This window comes from Rhynchophorus ferrugineus, unplaced genomic scaffold, assembly GCF_030347505.1.
Source record: "Rhynchophorus ferrugineus isolate W39M unplaced genomic scaffold, kcgeb_rfMv2 rfM9, whole genome shotgun sequence".
NCBI classification, from domain to species: domain Eukaryota; kingdom Metazoa; phylum Arthropoda; class Insecta; order Coleoptera; family Curculionidae; genus Rhynchophorus; species Rhynchophorus ferrugineus.
Window position 1 is genome coordinate 12,173,307 of NW_027472588.1, and position 22,015 is coordinate 12,195,321.

Consider the following 22,015-nt stretch of genomic DNA (forward strand, 5'->3'; position numbering starts at 1 on the left):
TTGATTGATTTTATTACACCAAGTTTAAGTCACGATATTTTATTAGTGTTGCTGTTATTGGATCCTCGATAGATGCCAAGATTGCCATGTTGTCAGAAGATATTACCACTATACTAATATTTATGGTCGGTAGTTACTTGTATTACGGATGCAGAAAAATATATTTTATTTTATTTTTGATTATTGATATTTTTCCATACTTACATACAAGGTAAATTAAATGTATTCTTAATAAACCTTTAAATAGGTACGTAATTTTAAAACCCCAATCACTATTTTTATTGATATTCGATAATCGATATTTTTTCGATGGCCAACACCCCTCGCCGGTATACAGTAGATATATTTGATCCAATAATTTCTCGTGAGTGATTTTGTTTTATCTGTCAATCCGCAATATAATATTTCAGTAACTAAAGTACTGACGTGGAAGAAGAAAATATTAAACGCTTGAAAAATACTAATCTACGTTTTATAAATTTAGTTTAGTTGAAGACAATTTCTTATTATGATCTATTCATAATTCATGGAAATGCTTGCAAAGTTTCTTTGAATTTTTAGGGGTTTGTGGCTCGGTGAATGGGGGTAAGACGAAATAAGACGGCGATGGTTATTATGTGACCGTTATTTATTGGTGTTGTATAAAATATTAAGAAAATACAAATAAATAAAAGGGAGCGGCGGCGCTAGTTGTACCTGAAGACTCTTCAGGCCGTCGATGGTGGCACGTCGAATGAATCAAAGTATCGTTCATCAGGATATCCCAGATCACCGTCTCGGGGTTGCCAGATCTTCGTTATCGCTTACTGAACGTCGCCGCTGGCACCCCACATTTATTCGATATCTGGGGTAATATTTTCACGCGCCGGGAGAAGCCGTTGATAAGTTCAGCAACCATACTTACGAGGTACGGTTCTTCAATCAGAATGGAAAAGGTGAATGTTGGTTCAAGCACCAGTAAAAGTGTATTGATCATCAAGAAACAACAAAACCATTTTCATTAGTTACATTTTCATTAGTTTTCATTTCATTAGTTATCTTTTTAAAGAATATTTCCAGATGGCTAGAAATATAGACGTTGCATTAACCTATTTTATTTAACGTCGTGAGAAATGGACAATATCATTGCCTATCACCTCAATTAACCGAACAAAACAATATAATATAATATGAATCATAAGAAAGGCTTATTATAAGATTATTGAACCACTAGCGGCAATAAAAATATGTGTATAAAGGCCATTTTGCTGTAAATCGCCTTATATATGTTTTATTATGGCACGAAAAGGTTATATAACACCGTTAGTTATATTACACGTAAAATATGCTATTGCAAAAAAACTACAATTTTATGGGCAATCTTCTTCGAAATTCCACCACTCCACCAAGACAAATCCTCGCAGTTCGGCACTGGATCATCTTCACGGGCGCGTTTCTTTATTCATATATTCAAATCACGTCGTTGATACGACTGACTGGCCTTCGAAGTTTTTTTTCCAATTCTATCGGCCCGTAGCATCAAAATTATATTAAAATCTTCTTGGAAAATGATATCGATATGTTCGGGACGGGCTTTATACGTCAGAAGCTTCCTCTGGGTATACTATTCCGAAATTAAATTGGCCCTGTTTGGGATATCAGAAAAGTGAAAATTTTTTTTTTTCGAAATATTTTATCTATCTTAAATTTTCTGTTATTTCGAAGGACCCGTAGGTTTTTTGTAGTTCAGGGGTTTAAAATATTATTTTAAAATGTAATAGTAGTATTTTTTCTTTTTGTTGTAGCGTTGTTCAAAATATGAGGATCGCTATTTATATGTTAAGTCTTAGCATAACTGAGTGTTGTTAAGTTCCATCTGATGTTTTCAATTGGAAACCCAACCTTTATAAACATAACCTTCTTCAGAACGTTTGATCCTATGACCAGCGGTGAGATTGAGTCATCCTTGGGCATTAGTATAACAAGCACTTATGAAATATTGCATGAATATTTAAGTGTGAAAAAGGTTTGTTGGCCGTATAATTTTACAAAAGATGTTCGTGTCACTGGGTGCTAAGAAATCAAGAAATACAATCGCGGTGCATCGAAAGCTGTGTGTAATATCCTCACAGGTGACGAATCTTGGATTTATGTGTGTAAGCCCCAAATAAATCAACAATCGACTGTATGGGTCTTCCAAGACGAGCTAAATCTGATAAAAGAGATTCGTGCGTGAAACACTTCGAAGCAAATGACCGCCTATTTCTTCGAAATAACTGAAAATATGACAAACATGCCGTTAGAGCAACTTAAAAGGGTGAATTCTGAATGTTACACAACCATTTGTTTACGAGAAATACTTTCACTCCTCATATCAACAATAAATAAAGATTTTCGCGCGAACGGAGAAGCCGTTAATAAGTTCAGCAACCATAATTTCGAGGTACGGTGCTTCAATCAGAATGAAAAAGGTGCTGTGAAGATTGCTTTAAGCGCAAGTAAAATTGTATTGATCATCAAGAAACAACAACGCCATTAGTTACTGTTTTCTCATTAGTAGGCTTAAAACAAAAAAAATCCTCAATCCTCGTTAGAATTAGAAGTTAATAATCGTTAATAATTAGAAGGTGCTGTGTATGACGAATTCGGCAGGTGGATCTGACACCTATTTAAACATTTTGATATAGGTTTTCAGGGATTCTTCAATAAGTCGAATGTTATTATTACTGCTTGTATCACAATATATTATATTGTTTTTCAAAACTCTGTTTAAACTTATCAGTTGCTGTTTTTTTGTCAATTGTATCGTATTCAGTACTTCCAAACCAAAAAGAACGCGTGAATATAACACGTCTTTATCGCAGGAACGTGTTGGTTATAATATTAACATGTATTTGTTGGTCAAATTGCTTGTGATATGTACTTGATTCTATATCGGGTGGCTTTCTATCAATATTTGGCATTGTTTTTTTTTCATCACTTCAAAATATGAGTCTGATAAATGAAGGTACATCAAATAATTTAGTTTTAATATGTCGAAATGAATAATACGATTTTATTTGTTGTAGTGTTGGTGAGTAAATAGCTATTGTTTGTTAGCTGTGACTTCCTGTTGACTATTTTAGAACTAAAACAGTGTCTAGTTAATTTTTATTACAGATGCGCGGGGTTTATTTAATACAGGAAATGAATTGTTGTGGCTTATATGTACCCGAGGCTTTATTTAATATAAATGGGATTAAGTCGATCTGTTGCTACTGGTAACACATTCACGGGTCCGCAAATACTCATTTATTTATTAATATAATTTCCTTCAAGACGGATGAAATCGGTTAACGCTTACCTATCATTATTGTACTTTTTATAATAATGCTTTTTGCGATGAATCTTTCATATTCTACAACGTATTAAGGTCAATTAACGACCCTTAATAACTCTAACTAACTTAATAACTTAGTAACTCTTTTATAAAGTATATTGTTTATATCGAGAAGCAAATATATAAGTTAGGGAAAAGACATTCGGTTTTCCAATCTCTATTAAGATAATCTTAGAGGTACTGTAAATGATTGAAAATATTTGTTGTTGAGCGTTGTCATAATGGGAGACAACGCCTTTCTTATTGATCAATCATGATGATGTTGCCTACTTCAGTTTCATTATTGGTGGATAGTAGAAAATCGCATTAATGGTTTGCTTTGATTAGATTCGAACAACTCATCATGAAGAATTCCGTTCTAATCTCATCAAACACTTAATCTTATTTGGCGTCAATACGGACTTTGCAACTGTGGCGATCGTCACGATCCTTTAGGCCACCACGAATACATCAACAAGTACAAAGGTTGGCAACGCCGGTGGATTGGTACCATGCAGTTCCAGGGTATAAAAGACTATCACGACGACGTCTCGCTCTCTTCTCTTTTCTCCATCTCCCTGTAATAGTACCACTTCCACAGCGCTACCGTACTTCCTTTACCTAACCTAATATCCTGTCAATTCTCCCGTCGAGCACATGTATCACTCAATATCGAAATAAACAAGTGATTATCAAACCAGTGTCTTTCAGTTCTCGTGCAAATTCCTTCCAAAAATAGTAGTGAGTGTTCTGACAAACAATCGCAGCGGCAGCCACACATTTCGACCGACTGACCGACCCGACGAACATTCCTACACAACTATTGTGAAACTTCTTGGGGCTTCGATACGATCTCTTTTTTCACATTATTATTGTACGGTTCCTCCTTTTTCGTCGAGCGTAATTCATCGTTATTCATTTTAAAAATAGCTCAGTTTCGTTTTATCATTGGTGTCCTTGTAATGATCTTGGGACATGTCGAATTTTACATCGGATCATAATAAACCGTTATGGTTATGGTTAACCAAAATGGAGACTACAGAAACAGAAACTAGTAAGGTGAGTCATTGGTTTAAAGTTGCCGAAAATCCCGTCCAGTCCAAAATAGTCCGCGCGTTACTCAGTGCTCCATGGTTTATGAGGAACGTCAACACACCTAGAATCAGGCATCCCGAAGAGTTAGAACATTAGCGCCTTAGAACACGGACAACACCTTGATTAAATCCCTACCTATCCACAAACCTCGGTAGTAAACCAACTACGGCAATCCCAGTCGTAAACCAGAGCCTCTGTCGCCCGCAAAACACTCCACTATCCCGAACATAAAGCAACATTAGCAAAATACCATTTGGTTCTAGCTGGTCATTCTGGAACAAGAAATAAAACGTTGGTTTCTCGAGATCGTTTAGTCACCAGTCAATTGTTTGACTGTCCGGGCATCATTCATGCTGCATTGCCACGCATTTTCTTTATATTTCGTAATTCTTATTTGGATAATAAATATCGATCACTTACCATGTAAGATTACTGTTTTCTTTAGTCGAATTAAACCATGACGCACATTCTTTTGTAACATTCTCGGAACTTTCGAGTCAAAAACAACCAGTACGATATTGAATTAGTATCCTTTGCATTATTAATATCATTCTTTTTCTGAAAATCCGGTGAAAGTCACGGAAAGAGTCGTCGTCCTAGTTGGAAATGAATCTTTAACGACCCTCCACCCCCTCCCGCTCCATCGTGGGACATCGATCTGAATACTTTTTCCTCCGTCGTAGCTCCTAAACTGTTCCATTATTAATACGGCAATACGCAATCCCAACGGCAAAAAACACGAATCACCTGTATTCGGAGGTCTGTTGTTCCGCGCCCGTTTTAATTTGGACGAGGCCTTGAAATTCCAACCCATTATTATTTATTCGATACTATTAGGTTTTTTTTCCGCGGCTTGACCTGGACGTTTGTGTGGTTATAACACCGACCTTTTACGCAATGGAAACTCAATAAGCGATATAATAAGTAAAAAAATGGTGTATTTGAAAGGAAACTTACTGAATCAGGTTAAGCGCTTGTTATAACTAGCGTTGGGAACTATCGACTGAAAACAGTCGAAACAGTCTATAGTTAAAAAACTGGAGACTGAAAATAGTAATTACTATTTGCACGGCTGCATTGCTAAATGTACGGTTCGGCTGCTTTTTTCAATTCGTGATATCGGGCGAAGATGTACGAACCATTTCCTGTGTAAATTGCGAGAGAGGAAAGGATGGAGATAATTTCTTCGAGCAGTTAGTTTTATATCTGCTATATTTTCAAAAAGTAGTATAAACGAGATGGAGATGTACATATAGTCGCGTTTGTAGTTGTATCCCCTGGAGGTCTAATCCACCTAATCAACAATTGTATATCCAAGTAATACATTTTATTTTCATTAGAGAGTATAATTACCTTTTATGCTTAGTTCTTGTGTCCTTCGGTAAAGTATTTTCTTGTAAAGACATTTTGATATCGCTATATTTCTCCTTCGTTTGTTTTGTTAATACCTGTATACATCTTTATTGATAAAACTACATTTAATCACTGCATTCTCCTTAATGCATTGGCTATACCTGCAAAACAGTTAGTATCCTTGTTTCATGGAACATTTTAACAAAATGCTTATGTATCTTTTGAACAATTACAAACATATCTTTCCACATAAATATTTTATACTCTATAATAAGATTTCCTACAGTTATTTTGTATTAATTATACTCACTATTACTTGTCTTCGTTGTTATTACCCTGTGTTAGAAATTGGCAACTTTGAATCATATCATATCTAAAAAGTTTCATTCAATAATATTAATTATCTAACATTTGTTCATACTTCCATCATTTGTCCAACTCTTCAATGTGTCTTATCGAGTTTATCCAAAGCGAAGGTGTTATTAACCATTCCTGTTTCGAACACGGAGCACAACATATCTGCAGTAACTTATTAATAAAATAAATGAATAAAGTAAATGAATATCGCGCTGTATCACTTTTTTAGAGAACCAATTCTATATAATAAAATGATTCAGGTATCAGGTTTAGTTTTTAACACTTCCGAATCTTCAAGTTTGCCTATTCAAATACTACTAATTCTGCGACAAACGGACATCACTAGTGCAAGTATTCTTTTGTGAGTCAACTGCAATGTCCGTTTTTGCAAATTTGCCAGTAGATTATTTTACTTAGATTGAATCTGAAGACAGAGGAAAGTGAATTATCTTTAAGCACTAAATTATCTTCAAGGCGATTGATTTTCTTTACAGACTCTATTGAAGAACAACGTGAACAACAGAAGAACGTTTCCTCAGGACGGGGATTTAAATAATCTGATATTGCGATGGTCGACCTCTTTTGGGATTTGTGTATAAAGAGTATTAAACAATATCTACATGTTATAATTAAAAAAAAAGTGTTGTCACTATAGGTTGTGGTTAATGCTTTCAAACATTTCCAGTTATATTTGATAATTTAAATTATATTGTTAAGCAATTTATTGTTTTATCCAAAAAGGTTACATATATTTTAGAGTTAATACATATGTGAGTATTTTGATTAAAGATGATTTTAACATTTTAGATAACATTCATCGACATGTCTTTTCAGCTTAAATATGTGATTTAATACCATTCAAATGTTCTACTCCCTTTCTCCCTCTGTATTTAGAGTTTTCCTTTTAATCGAAGCTTTGTTTATTTACTTTCTATTGGTATTCACTGCGTTCTTTCGATTTCTTTGAGATTATTATATACCAAGCCTTTATAAAACGTTAACATCATTAGCATACATAAACATCTTTAAAGATCTAATCTTATTTTTATATCTGGCGTTATTTCTAATCTTAGCGTTTGAGTATTAGGTGTACTGACTCGAGCAACAATAGTAAATTCGAAAATTCATTGTAATTACTCATAAAAAGATTCTTTTATGTTGGTATAAAAGGAACATTTCGGTGGCCCGCCCTAATTATGCGTACGTGAGCAAAGAAAAGGTCTGGGAAAAGAGCGCTTGGGTTCCTTAGAATATTGGCCATAAAGGTCCTGAAAATAAGCGCCATTCAAAAGGAATATGAACATTCCCACGGCTGTTTTTGCCTTCGTATTGATTAATCCAATTACGGGTGGCGAAATTGACCGCGAACGAAGGCTTTCGCGACGACAAGGTAACTTAATTATAACGGATGTTTTTTTAATGTTTGGAACAACCATCGTTTTTGTTGGAATTTTATTATACTAATTATGGGAAGAAGAGCAGCCGATGTTTGTTTTTTAATGTAACTGAAGCGGAAAAAGTTTATTAATATTTTTATTGGCCCAGTTTCGATCTTACGGATGAAAGTAGTTATTTTAAATAAACTGATTTTGGTCTAGATTTTAAATTTAAATTTTAACATTTAAATTTTTTTAAATTAAATTTTACTTACTTAAATCTTACTTTAATGTTTATATATGTGTTCATGAATCAGATCATGCAAGTACGGGATGAACAATTTTTTTTAACATCTTTATTAGATACGCTTAGTACAATCTTAATTTACAATTAATTTATTACTACTTTTCCTATGTACTTGGATTAATTAACAAGCAAGACGAGTGCGAGAAAATACATCAGTATGTATTCCTCAATTATAAAATTATAATTATTTATTAATTATTAACTTATAGCTATAGTTTACACTAATAGTACATACTAAATGTTTACACAAGTTCGTATGATTTTGTTCGTTTCAGTCTCCTGACATCCTGCGCCAGCAGTTGTATTGCTTCCACGTTAGTATGATTTAGTAATATTCTTTCGTGTTTCAAGGCGAAATCCTGCACAACTTCGCAAATCCATTTGATTTTCAGGTCATCGTGCAATTCTTCATTGGTTACATAGCGATAGGCATTGGTAATCAATCGAAGAACCTTGTTTTGACAGCGCTGTATGACTAACTGATTTGAGTTATTAGTGCAACCCCATATTAGCACCCCATAGGTCCAAATTGGCTTTTCAGGATCAATGATCAACCTCTTTGATTTTAGATCAAGTTGAGAGTATCTTCCGACTAACCAGTAGGGATTAACAATGATACAAAACACTTTTATTTAGAACTTAGATGGCTACATAAGACTTGCTAGCAGAACCCCATGTTTGGATTGCATATGATTAGATACGTCTACGTATTGATTAGTACAACACTATAGACTACCAATAACACAGCCAATGCACGTCATCAAGATTTATGACCATAGAACGTCGCAATATTGCTTCGTCAAATTTGACTTTTGGTTTATTTTGACTCGTATTATTATCGTACATCTAATGTATGCGCTATCGAAGGAACTACACTTAATGATACAGCCACAAGAGTTTGTAGATTAGCGTTGTTATTTATATTATTTTTAAATTGATATCTCCCACGCTACGTATGAGGTTCTAGACGCGTTTTTTACTTAGTGGTATCCCCTGGAGGTCGATTCCATCTAATTAACAATTGTATATCCAAATAATATGTTTTTCAGAGATTAGATTTTTATGTTTAATATGTATTCAGAGGGCATATTTAATTTACCTTTTTAAGTTTAGTTCTTGTTTCCTTTGTTGCTGCGTTTCCGTTTTTTGTTATTTTGATCTCACTCTGTTAGTTCCTTCTGATACTACCTGTGTAAATTTTTCTTTACGGAATTAGATTTAATCACTGCACTTTCTTTATCTCCTGCATTATTTGTATATTGACCTTTTATTGATCCACTCTCATCACCCTGGATTGATAATTTTCAGCATTGGGTAATAATCCCTTATCCCGAAAGTGTCATTCAATCACTGTCACTTTCGGAATCATTATTCACGTCAATAACTCTAATACTCTGTGGTCATATTGTTCACCTAGCTAGTCTACAATATATCTTTTTCAGGCCTATTTCTGACAAAGTTAGTTACATTAAACGCACTTAATTTAATTTTTATTTATCAATTAACAGTTTGGGGTTATCTTTGGGCCATTTTAAATACTATGTTTCCTAATAGTGTATGAAGAGATGACTTACATATGTCAAAGAGACTAATTCCAAGGGTTTTCTCTGAAACAATTCTATTAAATCATATTTTTGTCCAAAAAACTACCCACTATGTCTATACATGACATAAATTTGATCTCGAATAAATATTAGAGTGATAGATTGAGCATTAAGGTGATCCTGTTTCGTCGGCCGTTTCGTATACGGATACGCTTTCTTTTTGGTGAATCCATCATTATATTATCTTTAATTTTTTGAGAAAATTTAGCTACCACAATGTTTATTATTAATAAGATTAGCTGCAACTTAACAAATATCAATACTTACCTACCTATCTAACGTATATTGCAAGAGCAAGAGCCGGCCTTCATTTTCTCGTCACTTTTCGAAGTAATTGACTAGACGCGCCGTTATAGAACTTCTAATTATTATCACTGTTTTTGAATTTCGAACAAACAATCGAATATTATAGATTTTTAGGGATGTTTGTATGGCTTATGGTGGAACAGCGCTGGGTTTACCTGTAAACGAAGCTTGGGCAGTCGATGGAGGCGCGTCTGAACTGAACGATAGTCAGTGGCTGAATGGATGAAAGTACCCTTCAATAATCTCCCAGATATCCCATGATCCCAGATCGTTATTCCATGATGTAAAATTCAACATGCCTCAAGTTCGCTATATATTACTCATGACCTTATTATATAATGATAACTTGCATTTGCGTCTGATGAACCAATATATTTGATATAGTTTAAGTCCAAGTTGTTTTCGTCTAGCAAGTATATGTTTTGCTAAATTATGTATCTCGGTCTAGATGCATGCCAAGGTATTTAGCATACTTTACCTCTCTGTTGACAATTATTGATTTTGACTGGTGAACATGTTCTTTTACGCAGAGTAAAAGTTCCATGGGTAGATTTTGTTTCATTTGCTTTGATTCACCATATTTTCAGCAGCAGCTCTATTTTATTGAGGTATGTTTGGAGGATGCTCTTATTGGATCTTCTTGTGATGCTAAGACTACCGTCGATAAGCTAATTATCTCGCATGCAGTTTAATTTGATAAATAAAAAATCCACTTAAAATAATTTGTTTTCCATCTTGTTTTCAAGTGCCGCTTGAATGACCTTCGTTGTGTTCTTAAACATGTTTTATTTTTAAAGCTATTAACTCACTTTATTAAATATAAAATTGAACTTATAAAAGTTATACAAGAAACGGTCTGTTATATATTTTTTGTTTACAATGTGTTAAAAATGTTTTTAATAGACGCCAGCCTACTCTATTATACACGGTTTTACTAGATGTTTTAGTTGCGTTATATAGGAAGAACATAAAAAAATAAAGAAGTTTTTGTATTTTTGCCAGCTGCTGTATGTTATATTACTGACCTAGTTTGCGGATTATTGGGTGGCAATGTTTTTTTTAACTCGTCAGTGATTTCATGACGAATTAGTACTAAAATAAATAGCAGCGTTATTAATATCACACAATTTGTTGCTAGAAATCATAACTGTAATAACAAATAATTACCTATCATTCATTTTTGTTTATTTTTAAAGCCTCTCCTATGCTTATTGTTGAAAAATCCACTTTGGTTGCATTTCACACAGTTCTCCACCTACGTTTTGGGTTACTGCCAGTAGAATAATTTAGTGTTTGTGTAGATTTTTACGGATTTGTTTAGATTATTTAGTTAATATTAAAAAAGAAATCTACTTACAAATTTACAACTCGAAATGTATTTATGTTTTGATGGCGCCAAATCCAATCTGTATATAGGTCAGAAGTAAGTCTCTTTTGCGATTTTTCTGTTATGATAATTTGGATTATTTAGCATTGAAACTATCAAATATGAGCTATTTCATTCAGAAGTCAAAGTTCCGCTATAGGGAAGTAGTTGTCATCTAAATTTATGACGTCGGTATTTTTGATGTATTATCGCATATAATAACATGGCGCTACTAGAATTAAATCCATATGTTTTTTAGTTAGCCCTAACCCTCAAAAGAAGTGTGTATAAATTTGACAGATGTCGGATCATTAGTTTGAGAATTATAGCATTTTGAGTGAAGGAACTTTTGCTATTGTGAAAAAAAGGATAAAAAGGAATTTTGCGTGTTGATAAAGCATTGTTTTTTGAAGGAAAAAATACAGTTGAAGCAAAAACTTGGCTTGATACTGAGTTTCCGGACACTGCCACAGGAAAATTAATCATTAAGGATTGGTATGCTAAGATTAGACGCGGTGAAATGAGCACCGATGACGATGAACGTAGAGGACGCCCAAAAGAAGTTGTTACCGACGAAAACATTAAAAAAATTGATGAAAAAAAATTATTTTGAATGACCGTAAATTGAATAAACCTGAGTTTTTGCGTCGATATGTGATAATGGAAGAAGCATGGCTCCATCATTTCACTCCGAAGTCTAATCGACAGTGATCCGAGTGGACTGTACACGATGAACCCGCTCCAAAGCGTGGGAAAATGCAACAGTCGGCTGGCAAGGTTATGGCGTTTTTATTTTGGGATGCGAATGGAATAATTTTCATTGACTATCTTGAAAAAGGAGGGACCGTTAACAGCGACTATTGCATAACATTATTGGATGATTGAAGGACGATATCGCCTAAAAACGGCCGCATTTGAAGAAAAAGAAAGTGATGTTCACCAAGTAAATGCACCGTGTCACAAGATGGCAAAAATCCATGTATTGGGCTTCCAATTGCTTCCTTGTCAAATGTTGTTATTGTAGACAATACTTCTTTTCACATGTTCGAACAGTTCTTGCTTTTATATTCTTCTTGACCTGCATGTCCATTGTAGTAATCATTTGCCACACCGCATATTAATTGGATTGGATTGAAGATACAGTGATAGGGAAGAAGATATGATACTCTGTGGCTATATTGTTCAGACATCTGATCTACAGCGTTTTTTCAGGCCTGTTTCTCAAAATTACCGAGTAACAATTTGAGATAATTCACTCTTCAACATGTTATCTTAAAAAGTTAATTTATATTCGGATATATGCAATGAATTATTAAGAAACATTATGACTTACCAAGCTTCATTAAATATTATTATACCGTTTTCCATCAACTTTTGTTATCTTACAGTCTTTAGTGTCTTGCCACGACTGGCCTAATGTTCTATTTCGGAATATCCATGTTTCTTAAGATTGAAATAACAAATCTTCCTTTTTTATATGCTTTTCAAAATTATATATTTTTTTTAAATTCGCCCTCTGGAACTTCTATTAGCCATTTTCGTTGGTTATATTTACACTATTTAAAACCTTTAAAAAAAACAGAAAATTTCCTAATAGTGTAAGAAGGTATGATTTACATCCCTCAGAGTTACATATTCCTAAATTTTCTGAGGATACTTCCCAGACTAACGGTTTTGCCTGAAATAATTAAATTATATTATGTTGATATTGAAAAAGCTAATCACTTTTTCATAAATTTCATAAATTAATCGTGTATACAACCGACATCAAGGTTATCTTGATTTGTCCAAAATTATATTGTTCTTCATTTTTTTAAAATATTTTAGCCAGTACACATGTTGATATTCAATGCAGCAGTAACACGTTAAACATACTTTCTATAGAAACCTTACCCGCTTTTCAACTTTTAAGGACCCGAAGACTCTTTAAGGGACAACCTAATTCAATAACTGCTTGGAAGATATTTGAAAAAATGAATATCTTGTCTTTTGTGTTTATTTTAAAATGTTCAGTTTTTTTTCAACTCAGTAGATGTTTAATAGAAAATATATAGTATAACCATAGTATAAAATATGTAAAATTCGCCGACCTTGAGATTTTCCACAGCGTAGTATACAGTCGGTCTGTGATCTCATTCAATCCAAACCGAAGGATGATTTATATGTCAGACATGAAATGATGTTATGTTAACTGCGTAATTATTTATTCTTCAAGTTGTTTACACTCAGACCGAGGCAATAACTCGCGTTTAACGTCCATATTCATCAAAAGTGTATTGCGATTTATCTGGGTAGTGCGAAAATGATCGAGAAACACAGTCGGGCACCGTACTTAAGATTCCATCGAAGTAAATTCTAACAAGAAAGTTATTCCGCGTCCTCTTCATCTAACGTATAAGTCCATTATGCTAATGCGGTTTTAAACAAGCCGTATTAATTCACAATAGAACCATTCTGTTTTCACTTGTAGACGAAATTCGTTGTGGTTTTCTGGTTTTAGTTTTGTTTGGGATTTCGTAGCAGCTAGGTCGCGATACTTGTCGTGTGATTTCGTTGAATTCGTGGATTGTTCTGAAGGAAATATCTGCGTAAGTTTCATTTAGATTTTTAAATGAATAGTTTACAGTGGCGTGTACAAAACAATCTGTCAAAATGAGGAGATTAGCGTGTTGTTGTTAAGTGTTTGTGTTAAGTATCTTCCGATTTTTAACGAAACGAAGTGTAAAGAGTCTTAATTGATGTCGGGTGTGGTATTTACAGTTCGTGACCTTCCTTACGAATTTTATTTGATAAAAATGAACCGAATATCAAGAAAACCTTTGCGATATTACATGCGGTGAAGCTAACACTTTCGTTTTAATAGAACAAAATTAAAAATAAAAACTTTTTGATAATTCATGCTGTTTGTTTTTCTTACAAGTGTTTGGTTAACATGGTTTCATCACTATATCGAATTCTGACCATTTATATATCTTTTTATTATATTTTACATTAGATATCTTCAGTACAATCTTAATTTACATAATTAATTTATTGCTTTTGAACTTACGTCAATTACAAACAAGACAGGTGCGCAATAAATATATCAGTATGCATTTTCCAAATTAAAATTAAATTATACTACTTAAGCTTTCGTGTGATTTGGTTAGTTTTACTGGAAATCTTGGATAACTTCGTAAATCCATTTGGTTTCGAGGTAATCGTTCAGTTCTTAGTTGATTATGTAGCGATACATACTGGTAATTAATAGAAGAACTTTGATTTAGCAGCGTTCGATTACTTGTCTTATTGACGTTTTTGTGCAACCCCATATTTGCCCTCCATAGCTCCAAGTATACTTTAAAATTGAATAATAAATCAGTGTCTATAGTCTTAAGTCGAATTGGGAATATTTTTCGACAAACCAGTATAGTTCTTTGATTTTGAGTCTCATTTGCTTTGTTTTTTGGCTAACGTGATTTGGAATTGACGAAGTGTTAATAAAAATGGTCACACATAGAACAAACATTAACTAATTACATGTAACAACATGTTATACAATATATTATGCAAGGAAAAATTAACTAATAGTTGATGAAATGCAGTTTGTTTTAATATTTTTGTTTAATATGTGTTACATATTTATCCTGATTTTATTCTATTGTTTCTTCAAACTATGTTATTGTTTGTCTTTAGTTAGAATAACATTCTGAATCCCATTGCCGAGTTATTTATAATAGAAATACTTGTTTCTTTGGCGTCGATGGCTGAATGTGGAATGCGTTGTTTAAAGACAAATCCACGTCGAAGAAAACCAGTTACATGGTGACACCACGACTTTTATTTTGGTTATCTAAATTTATATGAGGAATATTGATTCATCTATGCATTTTTTTCATAAACATGTATACTATTATTCAGATAAAGCTGTCATTTCAGTATTTATCCAAAACATCACCGGGTTTTGCTATATTGTGTAATATTAAGTCTTTGGAAATATTGATTCGTATTATTGGGCATCTTAATGCTTTATATTTAATTTATTAAATTTCAAGACAAAAACTAGTCGATGTGATGTGCCTTATATTGGCTGAAAACTTAAATCTGTTTTCATTTAATATGGTGAATTTTTAAAATTATGTATGGATATATTATCTTATAAATGTATCTAAATAGTTTCCGTGTTATGTGATATCGAACATTTACATATTTGTTCATTTTTTGAAAGAATCTAAAATTGATCTTATGAACATATTCACCTGTGTTGTACTCTTCAATATGCTGATTACTAAATCTGCTACCGAAGCCATATCCCAATTATTGGTTTTGGTTACAGCAATTTAAATTTGATAATTTTTTTGTTGCAAAACTTATTGGATGAGTATCTAGATAACTTTGAGATTGATGCTTAACAACTTGTTTAAAGACGTTTATATGCGATTGGAAAGATTCTAAAAATAGAAAAAGTTGCTGTTACACAAATTGATTGAAATTTCCATTTTGAACCGTTTTAGCTGTTAGTAGTTTCGTCGCTTATCAGACCCAAAAAAATAATTTTCTGTTGGGTATAGTGACTGACGATGACAATTTTAAATAGAAGAACTAATGGGTTAGTTCGAGGAGAGTGCATCGGTACCGATGCTGAATATTCGAAGAAAAATACTATAAAAATTAAGCCAATAGAAATTTGAATTATATATTTTACTTAGTACATTACTTAGTACATATACTTAGCATATTAATGTACGAATCCATTTTCTTTCCATTACCATTGTAGGGGTTTTTATATGAAGTTAAGAGCCGATGATGATTTATGTGTATGAAAAGGGAGCACGGAGTTGGGAAAACTTTTACAATATGACTACCCTTTTCGAAGTTAAATTGCGTCTGGTGTGGGCGTCCCAGCGTTTTTTTCGCTCTCATTGAAATTTAAATTTTAAGAGGGAATCACGACAGGTTGCCGATCTAAAATTGTAATGGTTCTTTTTGGTTGACGACCCGCTCCCTCTCTATTAAATCATCGCGAGCTTTTAATTTGAAAAAGTACGGAATAATTTACGTTTTACCGCGTTATTAATTTCTTTGTTGTGTCGTACTTTTGGACGGTATAAAGGGAAATAAATAGAAATAAAAGAATCGTTCTTCAGTCTGCTTTTGTTCCTAGTTGGTTTTTGTTTTAAGTCGTACGGCTTCGGGCTATTTGGAGCTCTAGAATCTATTGCAAAGGGTTTTGTATCAGTGGATCTAGATCTCTTGGTTTCTAAGGATTACGTTTATATTTGTTATCTGTTATCTGATGAACCTTCGTTAGGGTTGTCACGTTTTATATTTTAGTAATTCTTTTGTTTATATTCGTTTCATTACTGTGTTATAGCTGCTTCATTTTTGTCATATGACAAAGAACGGGTTTATGAATGTTCGAAGGAGATCAGCAACAGCGAGTAACAGGAGCGAAGTTATCTTCTTACATGACAACGCTTTACCACTAGTTGCAAAAGAGATACTATTGCAGCTCCAAATGGAAGAATCCGGCGTACTCATCCGACTTGGCCGCCCCTGATTAGCCTTTGTTCTGATCGATGCAGGCTGGTACACGGTTTCGGAATCCTCAAGATGTTTTGTTTTTTTTTTGTTAAAACGGTATAGTGGTATATAAGGGTTTGCCAGGAGAGATGGCAACAAGTTGTAGAAATTGATAGAAAATATAAAAAAGAGACATAAAAACACCCAATATTATTTACGTGTATATTGGTGTAAATGATTAATTGTAAACTAATTGTAATCGATATTTTTCTTAATTTATAATGTAAAATTGTGTATATAATTTTTCGATGTATAGTCGATCGGTAGCAATTTTTTTTCCTCGATAAAGCTCCGCAAGTAATATTTAAACATATCTAAACAGATATGTAGAGGTGATTTTCTCGACACCATTTTCTTTTAAAACAACTCTAATATATATATATATATATATATATATATATATATATATATATATATACATATATATATGCGTTTCAACTGCATGTTGTTCCATTCTTATGCTAAATCATCCACGAATGATTTTAATGATGTAGACGTGAAAACTACTTTTCGCTCTAAGACTGCTGGCCAAAGAAAATGTTTGATGATATTCTTTATAATTGAATACTACAATATTGCAGCTAGACTCATAAAGGAACCTCCTCCATGTTTGATTGTAGGAAGCAGGTAGTCTTGATCATAGGCTTCTTTTGGGGTTCTTGGTACATAAACCCGCCCCCTTTTTAAGAAGCAATGGAAATGGCGATTCATCAGACCACATTCATCAATTCCAATCAAGTGTCCAGATTTATGATCGTCGCACCTGTTCTTTCGCAGTTATAAAGGATTTCGTAATCGCAGTCCTTCATATTAGCTTTGTGAACCGTGCTTATCGAAATAGTATTATTTAAGTGAGTTCTGCTGGCACTTTTCTCATTGTAGTTTTATGTTGTCGTTGTCTGTTATTTTGGTCGGTATTTGTTAGTTAACTTTGGATTTCGATCATTATTCCTCTTTATCAATGATGTTTTACCATGTTTAACCTTTTGTTATTTTCAAAACAATTGATAAGTAACAATTTTGCGTGTTGTTCATCAATGGAGGAAATAATATTAAAGCTAAAGGGTGGCTTCGTAGTTTCTCTAGCAGGAAATCAACTGTTATTGATTATTATTTGATGTTCAACGTTTTGGACCTGTCAATTTATAGTTGTTTCGTCCAGGGACGGTCTATGAAATAGTTTTCGTATCTTTTGTGATGTGGAGTTTACATTAAAGATATGAGAATGTAGTGTTTTTTTTGTCTCGACTTGTCTGATCTATTTTTTAACACTTCATAAATCGAAATCGACCCTTTGTTTACAGTGTGGTTTCCGCATTTGCATTTGGTTTCGAAATAGATAAGACAATAGACAAGGCCTGGTCTCGATATATGTTTTAGTTCCTATTTTAATTGTATAATCACAACGAAAGTGTACTATTAATAGAGACAGTGATATTTTAACCATTGGTATGAGGACAGGAAAGGAATGTCTCTGTGGAAAATCAATTTTCGGCTTTATTGTCCTTTCATGTCTAACTTCGCGTCCTTTAAAATCCATTTCATCCTCACTCGAAAGGAATTTAGGGTATACCAAGGACCGAATTTGTTTGCGAATAGGTTTAAAAGCGGTTTCCCGATGTGGATGGCCGTACTCGAGTTAAATTGTTTGTCCTTTGGGCATACTTTTTTTTCTGAATTTTAAATTTAACTGAGGGTTCTTGAGGACCATAAACTTTGTATAAGTTTATATTTTGGGGACTCTGGGTGAAATATCAAACAAATATTACCGAAAACTGAAAGGCTAGAACCCTTCCGTCTGTTATGTAAGTTATTATATATAACAGATATACATTATTATGTAACAGACTGATATTGGTTCCTCGCAATTGTGACAAAGAGTCTTTTAGTTCGATTCATTAGGAAGGAATTGTTAAATTGGCGTTGATCAACAAGCATCCTGTTACCTTGTCCGGAAATTAATAAGTTGTGGTTTTGACCCATCCTGTGGCTTCCCTTCCACAATCCTTTCCAACCAGTCTGAACAAGAACAAACAGAATAATGGCATTTAATTATTATTCAGTGCGTTCCAAGTGTTTTTGAATTAATTGTTCCGGAATAGTGAAAATTATTAATTAAATGTTAAAATATTTAAATAACTCGAAAAAAATATGTATATCAATTATTGTTTTTAACCCATAGCATTTGTCTGAATTAGCTTCTTTGACCTTCTAGCTATATCGGAACTTAAAATACCACTTGGAAAACATCCATTGATTACAGATCATTCTAAAATCTTAATTCAATAGCTGTTTTAGACAGATTTACAGATTTATTTAAAAAAAAACCTGGTACGTTTTTTCTTAATATTGTTCTTCAAGTAAAGATCCAATATTTCAGACCCAGTCTTAGTTAACATTTTTGTATAAGTTTAAATCACGACATATTTCTCACACATAGATTTATTCATACATGTCTCAAGTATACTAATTCTCTTGAATCCCTGGGCAGGTTTATTATATTGTTGAGTAGTAACACTTTAGACGTTTTTATGTTCTCCCAATTTCACTTGATAGACATTTCCCATTTCTAATATACCATGATGGTCACTGGCAATTTCTTGCTAACGAATCAAATCTCTGTATCCCAATTGTGAGAAACAAATGTCATGTCTTCCATATTTTGGTGAAATACAGAATTTTATTAACTCTCAGAAGAATTTAAGGCTTACCCGATTCATTGAAGGAAATGTTCTTTCCTCGAAACAAGCCCAAATTGTTTAATTTCCCGAAAGAAATCGGTCTTTATTTTAAACTCTACTTTTAACCTGTACGTAGCTTTATCTATTTCTATACATTTGTATTATATCTATGCATTGATTGTTGATATATTGAATCGTTTTGTTTTAAATTCTAAGCATTTTAACTGTTAATTAGCTTATTATTGTTACTGTTGAACCATGAGGCCTTAACAATGTTTTGTTTTGGTAATTTTGGATTACGATGATATTGGATTTCCTGGGGTTGGTCCACCAATAATTCGGATTATCGTTCAAGTAACCATCACATTTTTTTAGCTTCAACTTCCGCTCGTTTCTCTTTAACACGCTCTATTGTGAAAGGTTTTGGTATAATTACCAAGATCTAATTATCCAAGGAATTACTTTAAAGGGGTAAACACATCTGTTTTATCTCAAGAGTATTTTTATCACAATAGTACGAGCCAGCATCTTTCCTCACTTCATGTTATTACTTATCCTTGCATAGCATATTTTTTATTCTAATGATTGATGGATATTTAGATGAAATATGTTTACTTGGATACGAAAAATTTGATTTTCCTGATTGATTTTTCAAGGCTGACGATTGATACGTATAAAATATATTTAGGCGCGTAGCGATTTTCCTCGACTTCATCCTGTTTCTAATTTTAACGCGAAATGCCGAGTCACATTTTTTTTAAACCGTAATGATTTTCTCGACAGTTTTTTTTTCGTATCAATCAAGAAAACGAGACATGGCGATTATATATTGTTAATATTACCGAACCCGCTTCCTTTTATACGCCGTATCCCAACCATAATTTCTTCAGCGCTCAATCTCCGACATCGATCGATTACGCTGTATAATTTTTAAAATAACGACGACCTTGAAGTGTTTTGTTTGGCTCGTTGAAAAAATAATAAGCGAGTATAGTGAACTTGATAATAGTCGGTCTTAACTCTTTTTTTTCTCTCTTCGTTCTTGAAGTAACTACACGTAATAAAATACTAAAATAAAGGACTGGATTGGAACTGGTTTCTTTTAATCGCCGCATATTAATCTCGGTTCGAATGGGATTCAGATGATTTCGGGGTCTTTTCGGTTTGCTTGATTTTGGTTTTAGATACACGTACAGATTATTTCTAACTATTCTCTTCCGCCATTACAGTCATCTTGTTTTGGTTATGTTTAACTGTTTTTGTTCTTTTGTTTGTTTGGAAGAAAGTAAAAATTGTTTTGGTTATTTGGGTAACTTCATTTTATTATATTCTTTCAAGGTTATCTTATTAACATATTTATTTTGCCTTAATTTAATATATTAATATGGTTTTTTCACAAACACATCCTAATAATGTTCCTTAAATTTGTCCTTATGGATGTCCTCATTTCTAATATACCATGTTTATGCAAGTGTTTCTTTGTGCAATCCCGTAGTTGCTCTGACTTCAAAACGTGTTACACAGTAACAATTTATTGTGAAGTGATAATTCAGATTGTTGTTCGAACAGCTATTGCGATTTTTGAGCTTAATAAGAAGTTCATCAGCCTTATTATTACCAAATATAGTCATTGTTACATTTTTGCATTTAGGGATACCACTATTATATAGTAAGTACAATATTGGTTCGAGGACACTACCTTGTGGTACAACCGCATAAATAACTTTCAAATCTGAATATTGGTTGCCTTATTTTATTCTGAAATTACGGTCAGAAATATTGGATTTAATTTAATTATTAAATTAATGTGCTTTTCGTTTCTTATGTGTATGAAATATGCAATTATGAGAAATTTTCTTCCATTATTATTTTATAAGGAATTAATTTCGTAGATATTCAGGGTATGTTTTGCTGTAGTATTATTATATCCGTTTTTGGAAGTTTATAAGAAATATTGTATTGTCGCGTGTATGTGTATGTCAAGCTGCCACAACAATGAAAATTATACTAAAGAGATATATTCACACTGTGAAGTTAATGTCTAGTGGTTCTGATGCCGTCAGATTCCATACCGAAAAGCGAAAACCTTTTTCTTATATCTGTTAGTTATTTATTGTTCTCTATAACGTTGAGCCATGTGATATTTTCACGACAGACTTTAAAGTAATTCAATCCACAACATATTTCTATTGGCTATTCAATGTCAACTTAAAGAACTGTTTGGATTGGATTATTACTCTGGATATTTCCAAGATATACAAAATTTTGCGAAAAATACATTTGCGTGCCTTTTACAATTTCAGACTTTTTGCTGGCATTTTATAACAGGAGTGCTCGCAACATAGTACCATTCCCATTTCAACAAACACAATATAACTATTGCAATCGATCATAGTCATTCATTTTCTTGTTCAAATATTTTTTTCAGTTTAGTGTTATCAGTATTCTTATTCTTCATCGTTGCGTCGTCGATGAACAACAAATGTCAAATAATATTTCAGGCACCAAATATTGTCTATCAAATTTTGGTTTGTCTATTTTCCTTTCTTTTGAATCATTTCCATCAATCTCAATGCGTTTATTTATGAATCTATAATATCATTTAAATGTATATCGACTCTATTCACCAGACTTTACACATCGTTAGGAAGTCTATCAGTTAGACATAATT

General features: G+C 33.0%; 1 protein-coding gene across 6 annotated transcripts in view; it reads left to right on the forward strand.

Moving 5' to 3' along the window:
* Rbfox1 (RNA-binding Fox protein 1) overlaps window positions 1–22,015 on the forward strand; it is a 238,105-nt gene that overhangs the window by 78,973 nt on the left and 137,117 nt on the right. Inside the window, exon 1 of one of the 6 annotated variants that reach the window (XM_076413650.1) lies at window positions 13,347–13,689. The exons of the other annotated variants lie outside the window; for them this stretch is intronic. The gene's annotated coding sequence lies outside the window, so the exon portion shown is untranslated. Of the gene's footprint in view, window positions 1–13,346; window positions 13,690–22,015 lie in introns of those variants that run through there. 6 annotated transcript variants of the gene reach the window in all.